The following is a 9,181-nucleotide window of genomic DNA, read 5'->3' on the forward strand; positions in this document are numbered from 1 at the left end:
TCTCTTCCTCTCTTTCTCCCCCCATACCCACCTTCCCCTCTTTCTCCCCCCATACCCACCTTCCCCCTCTCTCAATCCCCCTTCCCTCTCTTATACCCACCCTCTCTCCTCTCTTCCTCTCCCCTCCCATACCCATCTTCCCCCTCTCTTACATCCACCTTCCCCTTCTCCCTCCTCGTCAACACCCCCTCATAAGCTCATCCCACCACACCCCAACACACTCCTACTCTACCTTCCCACTCCACCCCATCCAATTCCTTACACCCACCACCCACCCCTACCCACATACCCCACCCTACCCACATACCCCTACCTCTACCCCACACTCCACCCATGCCTTCCCCACCTCCCAACACCCTCACATCACACCACACCAATACCCTTGCATCACACCACGCACACCACACCAATACCCTCGCATCACACCACGCACACACTACAACTGACCAACTACTTTCTTCCTTTCTCCCTTCCCCCATTTTCACACTACATACGTCAAGATCACCAGCAGTCTACCTCCCACACACAGCCCCTCGTTCCCGATCACCGTTTGTTATCTCCCCCTTTCTTAGCTCTCCTGAAATAAGAATTTCTAACTTCCGGTCAGTCATTGTTATGATCGGCTATTATTATGATTGACCGTTGACTGAACACTATTCAATTTTTTTTCTCCGTGTTTTTCTCCTTGTCTCCGTATTCTTTCTGTTGAAGAGCGTAGCTCGAAACGTCAAAGACTTTCCGTATTCCCGAGCGTCATACTAATATATACTTTTGTTATTTACACCACCTGTCCTCGTCTGTTGTTATTTTTTGTATATTCTCCCATATATATATATATATATATGCATGCATGTGTGTGTATGTGTTTTAGTTTTCTCTCCATTTTCTCCTCTTATTCCTTTCTGTCGAAGAGTGTAGGCTCGAAACGTAAAGGACTTTTCCATTTTTCCCGAGTTAAACTAATACACTTGTTTGCTGTTCCTACACCTGTCTTCGTCATTTGCTTTTTGTAAATTTGAACTATATATACATATACATACATACATATATATATATATATATATATATATATATATATATATATATATATAGTGTGTGTACCTGTGCGCACATACGCACAAACACACACTCACACACATAAACGCACACAACAACACACTTACTCTCCTACACACATGCACACATGAAACATATATACAGAAATAACTGGCAAAAAAGTCACCCCCACCCCCCACCTCACAAAATAAAATGTCTCAAAAATTCACCTCATGTTCTATAAATGAAGTTAGGCCTATCTTACATCCTTTAATGCACTAAAAGCTTTCTTTTTTACTTGAATATGCGCTGCTGAAATTGAGATACATCTAAGATGCCCGTCAAATACGGTAATTATTCTTAGTTGATGATTCACTGCGTCACTGCTCCGAGTTGCTCACATTTGTGCCGTTCTGGTGAGAGGATTAATGAAACGTTTAAAGGGCTGTGATTATAAGTTATTATACCCCCTAGTTATTTTTCATTAGTCATCTTTGGTTAGATAATATTATTTGTACAACTTCAGCTATTGTTTCTAATTTATTCGTTGATCGGGAGATCTGATGACTGTCAATCTTCGTTTAAACACTTAATCAAGTTGGGATTAAAAATTAAATATAAGATAAAGAATATTCTACATAACCCACAGTAAAGAACAAGCTAAGTCTCTGAATAATATTTCTTATGAATCCATGACACAGTAATCACTCGGTAGATACATAAATATTTATATTGTTATACTGATTACGCAGACAGCAAATCCCGTTACTGCAATTCTCGTCAGCTAGAGATTTGCGGTTAGATTGTTTCATCTCTGTTCGATAATTCATCTTTTATTTGTTTATACATTTATCAATTTATTTGTTTGTATGTTTATTCATTTACTTTTTTCTTTTATCTTGTATTTACAAATCTATACTAAATGGTATTGTTTACACAAAAAAATTTTTGAATTTTTCTTATGAATTTTATTCTTGCTCTCTATACTTTACGCACTGTTGTTCATCTATTCATTTTTATTTAGCCATCCATCATGCTTGCAATTGTAGATTATCACACAAATCTCATTGTAATTATATTTTAGATGTCCCCATCAACTCATCAACATTTTGTTGAATCTATATTATTGCAGATTCGTAGTCCATTGCTATATATTTGTAAAGCTGTGTTAGATAAGGTGGGTGAGACGGGAGAGTTGCTAGAGAATCGAATAGAATGAATGCCTTGTGGTATTTGTTACGACTCTCTTAGCCTTGAGTTCCAATCCCATCAACTTCAATATTGCTTCTCATCATTTTGGCATTGTGAGCACTGGATTGGCAGACGATATCTGTTCCAGTTCTTTGGGTTCTGAAATAAATTCTACAATTTATTGAGGTTCCATCAATAATAGTTTTATGGGCGTGTCCAATGTAAAATAGCAACTACCTATGGTAGTTAAGTCAAAGAAACCTACATGGCATGAGTTAATCAGAAGAGTGTGTGACAAGCGTTTTGTTTTCATTATTTACGTGTGTGCAGCGAATGTATGTATGTGTATATATAAATAAATATGCGTGTGTGAGTGTGTGTATAGATAGATAGAGACAGAGAGAGGGGGGATTTCTTATTACACTCTGTTTTCGAGTAACACTTTTTTCCCAAACATATTATATTGATTTCAAATTTTGGCACAAAGCCATCAATTTTGAGGGAAGGGGTAAGTCGATTACATTGACCCCAGTGTTCAACTGGTATTTATTTTATCGACCTCGAAAGCATGGAAGGCAAGATCGACCTCAGTGGAAATTGAAGTCAGAATGTAACGACAGACGAAATGCCGCTAAGCATTTTGCCTGGCTTGCTAACGATTCTACCGGTTCACGGTCTTGCTCTGGCATATGATATTGAGTTCTAAAACCAGGTTATTAGTATCGCAATATATATATATATATATATATATATATATATATATATATATATATATATACATACATACATACATACATACATATATATATATATATATATATATATATATATATATATATATATATATATATATATATATATGCGTGTGTGTGTGTGTGCGTGTGTGTGTGTGTGTGTGTGTGTGCGTGTGTGTGTGTGTGTATGTATGTACATATAGATACATATATATAAGTATGTATTTATATGTGTATGTATGTGCATATGCGTGGAGGCGCAATGGCCCAGTGGTTAGGGCAGCGGACTCGCAGTCATAGGATCGCGGTTTCGATTCCCAGACCGGGCGTTGTGAGTGTTTATTGAGCGAAAACACCTAAAGCTCTACGAGGCTCCGGCAGCAGATGGTGGCGAACCCTGCTGTACTCTTTCACCACAACTTTCTCTCACTCTTACTTCTGTTGTACCTGTAATTCAAAGGGTCAGCCTTGTCACACTGTGTCGCGCTGAATATCCCCGAGAACTACGTTAAGGGTACACGTGTCTGTGGAATGCTCAGCCACTTGCACGTTAATTTCATGAGCAGGCTGTTTCGTTGATCGGATCAACTGGAACCCTCGACGTCGTAAACGATGTTTTGCCAACAACAATGCACATATGTGAATATTCGCTTTTACTTCATTACAAAATTATATCTAATTATACTATTGCTCTGCATGTAAATAATTGTCATAATCATTGAGTTCTATGCAAATAACTTCTGCATAAATTATATTTTCTGTTGTATCTATGAGAACATATATACATATATGTGTGTGTGTTTGTATGTATATATATCTTAAATATATATATATATATATACATGTATAAGCATGTAATGATTATTTCTATAGACATGCACACACATAAACACATATACACACAAATATATATAATATATATAACTGCATCTCCCTCCTTTCTCATGTGGTATTTGTAAGAGTACATGTGTATATACATGTATATACACATAATGCGTATTGCATTACGCATAATGCACATTATATGCTAACAATATGACTCAGACATTTTGGCATTAGATATTTATTCGGCGAAATTTGATGAATCTATACTATAGAAAACAACATTATAGAATTACACAAAAGAATGACCGTTTATCAGAGATCACGATAATATCCAAACGGGAAACATAAAAGCGGCGTCCATAGCATGGAATACTGCGAGGAACGTCCATGTAACATTTGATGCAAAACCTGCATCTTTTGTAACCTTATTATATTGAATGGTTACACTTGATTACGTAATAATTATGAAAGCGGTTTGGTTCTCAATGAAAGAATAGAAACAGTTTAACTGGAGTTTTAGATAGACGAAACAGTAGAAATGTTTTTAAGTGTTCATCTCTCGAATCAACTGAAATAAAGATAAGTGTTTTTGTTATACTACTTATATGAGTGACAAACAGACGTGGGTAGTTGTTCCGTATTTTATATAGTTAGAAATATCCATCAACTGGTGATAATTTATGTTGATAGCAGGACTGGAAAATATAGCAAGTAGCGACCTTCATGTCTGTATCAAGTTGCTCTGCACTCCATGTTAATAATAATAATAATAATAATAATAATAATAATAATAATAATAATAATAATAATAATAATAATAATCCACTTCCTATTCATGGACAACTTGAAGTTATTCACAAAAAGTGAGGCAGAACTTAACAGCCTAGTCCAGTTTGTGCAGATTTTCTCTACTGATATTAAGACGGAGTTTGGGCTCTCAAAATGTGCTACGACGGTGATGAGACGAGGAAAGCTTGTCAGGATAGAAGACATAGGATTCCCAAGTGGTAAAATGATGAAGGCAATTCAACCTCAGTAAATAACTGTAAATAACTGGGAATACTTGAAGCAGATGGAATTAAACACAACATGAAGGAAAAAGAGAGGACCTGCGACGAGTGAGAAAAATACTGGCTTCAAAGCTGAATACAAGAAACATGATTTCATTTTCGCAAGTCATTGATACATATATATATATATATATATATATATATATATATATATATATATGACCAAATTGTACGTAACGCTGCATGGATAAATCAAAGGTAAAAAACAAAGCAGACGGAAATCGTCCCTGATTGTTGTTTTGACGATTTCCGTTTGTTGTGTTTTTTTACCTTATGTATATATGTGTGTGTGAGTGTGTGTGTGTGTGTGTGTGTGTGTGTATATATATATATATATATATATATGTATGTATGTATGTATGTATGTATGTATGTGTATATATATATATGTGTGTGTGTGTGTGTGTGTGTGTGTGTGTGTGTGTATGTATATATATATATGATATAAGAGAAAAAAGGGATTTTAAAAATCCAGACAGATATCAATAAAGCACTCAGTTTAAAATAAATTTGGTTGCCTATATCCAACAATCTGACACCAATAAATGGAAGTAGAATACACATCCAAGGTAATTCCTCGTGTATGACAAATAGATCCAAATATCATTCAGAAGAATTTCGGAAAATTTAGAGTAATAGACATAATAATAATAATAATAATAATAATAATAATAATAATAATAATAATAATAATAATAATAATAATAATAATAATAATAATAATTATTATTATTATTATTATTATTATTATTATTATTATTATTATTATTATTATTATTATTATTATTATTATTATTATTATTATTATTATAATAACAACAATAAATCATATTATCTCTGGCTGCCCAGTCCTGGCTAAGAAGGAATATATTCACAGACACGACAGAGCTGGAACCTATATACACTGGAAGCTATGTCAACACTATGGAATAACAACAGAAAAAAGATGGCATAAACACACGCCAGAAAAGGTCACAGAAAACGAGAAAGCAACCATACTCTGGGATATGCCTGCCAATAAACACAGATAGAGAAATTAAGGCAAATAGACCAGATATAGTTGTCAAAGATCATGAAGGAAAAAATGCTTTCTAATTGATGTATCAATACCAGCAGATGACAACGTTTCCCCAAAAGAAATGGAAAAACTTTCAAAATACAAAGACCTGGAAATAGAGGTAACTCAAATGTGGAATCTAAAAACAGAAACAATTCCTATCATAGTAGGTGCCTTACGTATAATAAAAAATATTCAGACAAATACATAGCAAAAACACCAGGACTTACAAATATATATAACATACAGAAAATTGCACTACTAGGCACTGCACACATCCTACGCAAAACACTTTCAATACAGTAACCATAGGAGCATCACAGCAAACCACAGCACATGCCCAAGGCACACAGAGCTGCGCTCGGTAGTGAAGTGAAAGCATGTTATAAAAATAAAACTACTGAATAATAATAAAACCTACGTATGGAAAGAATCACATCTTTAATTGTAGAATTTAACTAATGTTGGATCGCCTTGAAAACGTTGTGTTAACATGTTTTTTCGAAAATATTAATTTCAATGATGTTTTCTATATTTGAATATGTTAGCACGATAGAAACAATTGTCGGCTTTGTGAGGTGAATTCTACAATTAAAGATTATCTCTATACGTATTCTGTTGTAACACACACACACACACACACACACACACACACACACACACACAGAGTCATACTATGTCTAAATAGAACAAAGGACAACAGGTCTGCTCGATTACCCTTGATTTCTACACTAAGCCAAAACAATGATACGCAGTAATACTCTCTGTCAACCGTCTTACATATATCAATACATAGATATGCTTTCTAAACCATGACCTGCTCCATCCTTCCCCAAAACTTCAATTGACTGATTGGCATGAAGTCGATCACCAACACACACCACCGTATGACCCACGCTGTCTCCTCTCTCTATCTATCTACGTCTGCTTTAATTCTGACCCTCATAATTTATTGGTGTCGTGCTATTTGCATTCAGGCATTCTTGACTCTCACATATCTCATTTCCTCTTGTTCCCTCTAAAGCTGTCATATCTACTATCCTAGACGCCGATTAAAGCTCATCTTAATCCTCCCAGCTTACCATCCAAAACGCCGACCCTCAGGAAAACCATTCCTATTTATTTATTTATTTATTTATTTATTTATTTATTCTGTAGTCACTGACTTGCTGTGATTCAAGAACAAACATTAATCTACATCCGTTTCACCGGTTTGGAACGTCTGCGAAGGCCTTCGGTTTATCTCTTTCCGCCATATCAAATCATTTAAATAATTGTAGATTAGACGTATATTTTGCACAGAGGGTCAGCAACTTATCAACATATAACAGTTATTCAACAGGTCCTTCCGTTTTTTTTTAAAAAGTAGGGTGTGGTTTGACAGATAGACACGACTGCTATTTCTATCAGATCCCGGACAGTCTCTTATAGGCTCTTCTTACTAATATCTGGGTATATGATTGTGTAGATTCATTTATTTATTATGTATGTATTAGCGATTTTTCCCCCACTTCCAAGTATCTATTCAGAAATAGCATAGCCAAGTAATCATCAGTATTTCAGATCGCACAATAGAGACTGAACGAATGGTTCACATAGAAACAATGATAAAGACGCAATGACTCTTGGATCAATATTATCAAATTCTGAATCTAGGAGAAGAAAATATTTCAATAAATACCATCGATTTATGCCTGTTCCAGCCAGTCTGTATTCTTGTAGAGAAGTTAAAGCTGTGCAACATATAACTGAAGAAAAATAAAGTGGGCAGGGTAGGAACGGAAGATTTATGGCTGATAACAAATAACTTAAAAGATGGAAAATAAAATCACTGTTAAATACACATACACGACGCACACACTCATTCACATATAGACATACATATGTATACACACACACACACACACACACACACACACACACACACATATTCTTTTATATATATATATATATATATATATATATATATATATATTAATATACGTACATGCATACATACATTAATATATATATATATATTTGCATACATATATATAATACATACGTATGTGTTCACTTACACAAACTCATACAAACAAATATATATATATATATATATATATATATATATATATATATATATATATATATATATATATATATATATATATATATATATATATATATGTATATATATAATTTCCACATTCACCTCCAAACCCACTATCCCGTTCACTTAGTCATATGCAGCGTATATGTATGTATGAATGTATGTATGTATGTATGTAAACATATATGATTAAATGTACAGGCACATCCGCGGAACACATGCACAAACATACATGGACATACGCACTTCTACTGCCAATATATAACGTCCATGTACAAACATTCGGAGCTACACATTTACATATGTAAATGCATACATACTTATCTACAAATATACATACATAAGTACACAAATACCCATCTCTATCTCTGTCTCTTTCTCACACACAACTCTGATATATACATACACGTATGAATACATATACACATAAAAGTGCGCATACAAAACGCATACATACATAATAGACGTAAGTGCATGGAAACAAATACACATATAACCAGACGTGCATACAAACATATACACATATACATAAATATACATAACATAAAAGGAGCTGCTTTGTTACAATGCCATAAAATGAATTTAATGTCTGTTGTGTTTATTTTTGTTGTTACTTAGCCCAGGGTCAAAAATGATGGAGCAGACCAACGATCAAAGTCAATCCAAACCGGCCCATTTAGCCTATTTACAAAAGCATACGATTTACATTATCTAATGGTCTGATTTTGAAGGACGTTTGACTGCTATGTCGAACAGTTTGGATGCCAGAATACAAACTCTCGTACTGGTTCATAGAGTATGAAGTGAAAACTGAACTGCAAGAGAAAAGTTCTTGGTAAACCAAGATCGAGTTTCATCTCTTTTAAACCAAATGTCTTATCTGTCTGTTTTATCTTTCTGTCGACTGTTCTTCCTTCTCTCTAAGGGCAACAGGACCAATCACAAGTCGGTATTGATTTAATCGATTGTTTCCCCCTTTCAAATTCGAAGTCATGTGTCATTTGTGAGAAATTTTGTTTTTTTCATCTCTAATACTTACATTCATGCTTATATTCTTAAGGCTACTGCAGGCTAGTGTTTCATATTTATGCATCACCACTGCATATACCCACACACCTGTTACCAAGTATCATTCAAACGACCGAGATAACTCTGAATTGATATCATAGAGTAGCGCAGT

The sequence above is a fragment of the Octopus bimaculoides genome, chromosome 1 (genome assembly GCF_046866305.1).
Source record: "Octopus bimaculoides isolate indiv1 chromosome 1, ASM4686630v1, whole genome shotgun sequence".
In the NCBI taxonomy this organism is placed as follows: Eukaryota; Metazoa; Mollusca; class Cephalopoda; order Octopoda; family Octopodidae; genus Octopus; species Octopus bimaculoides.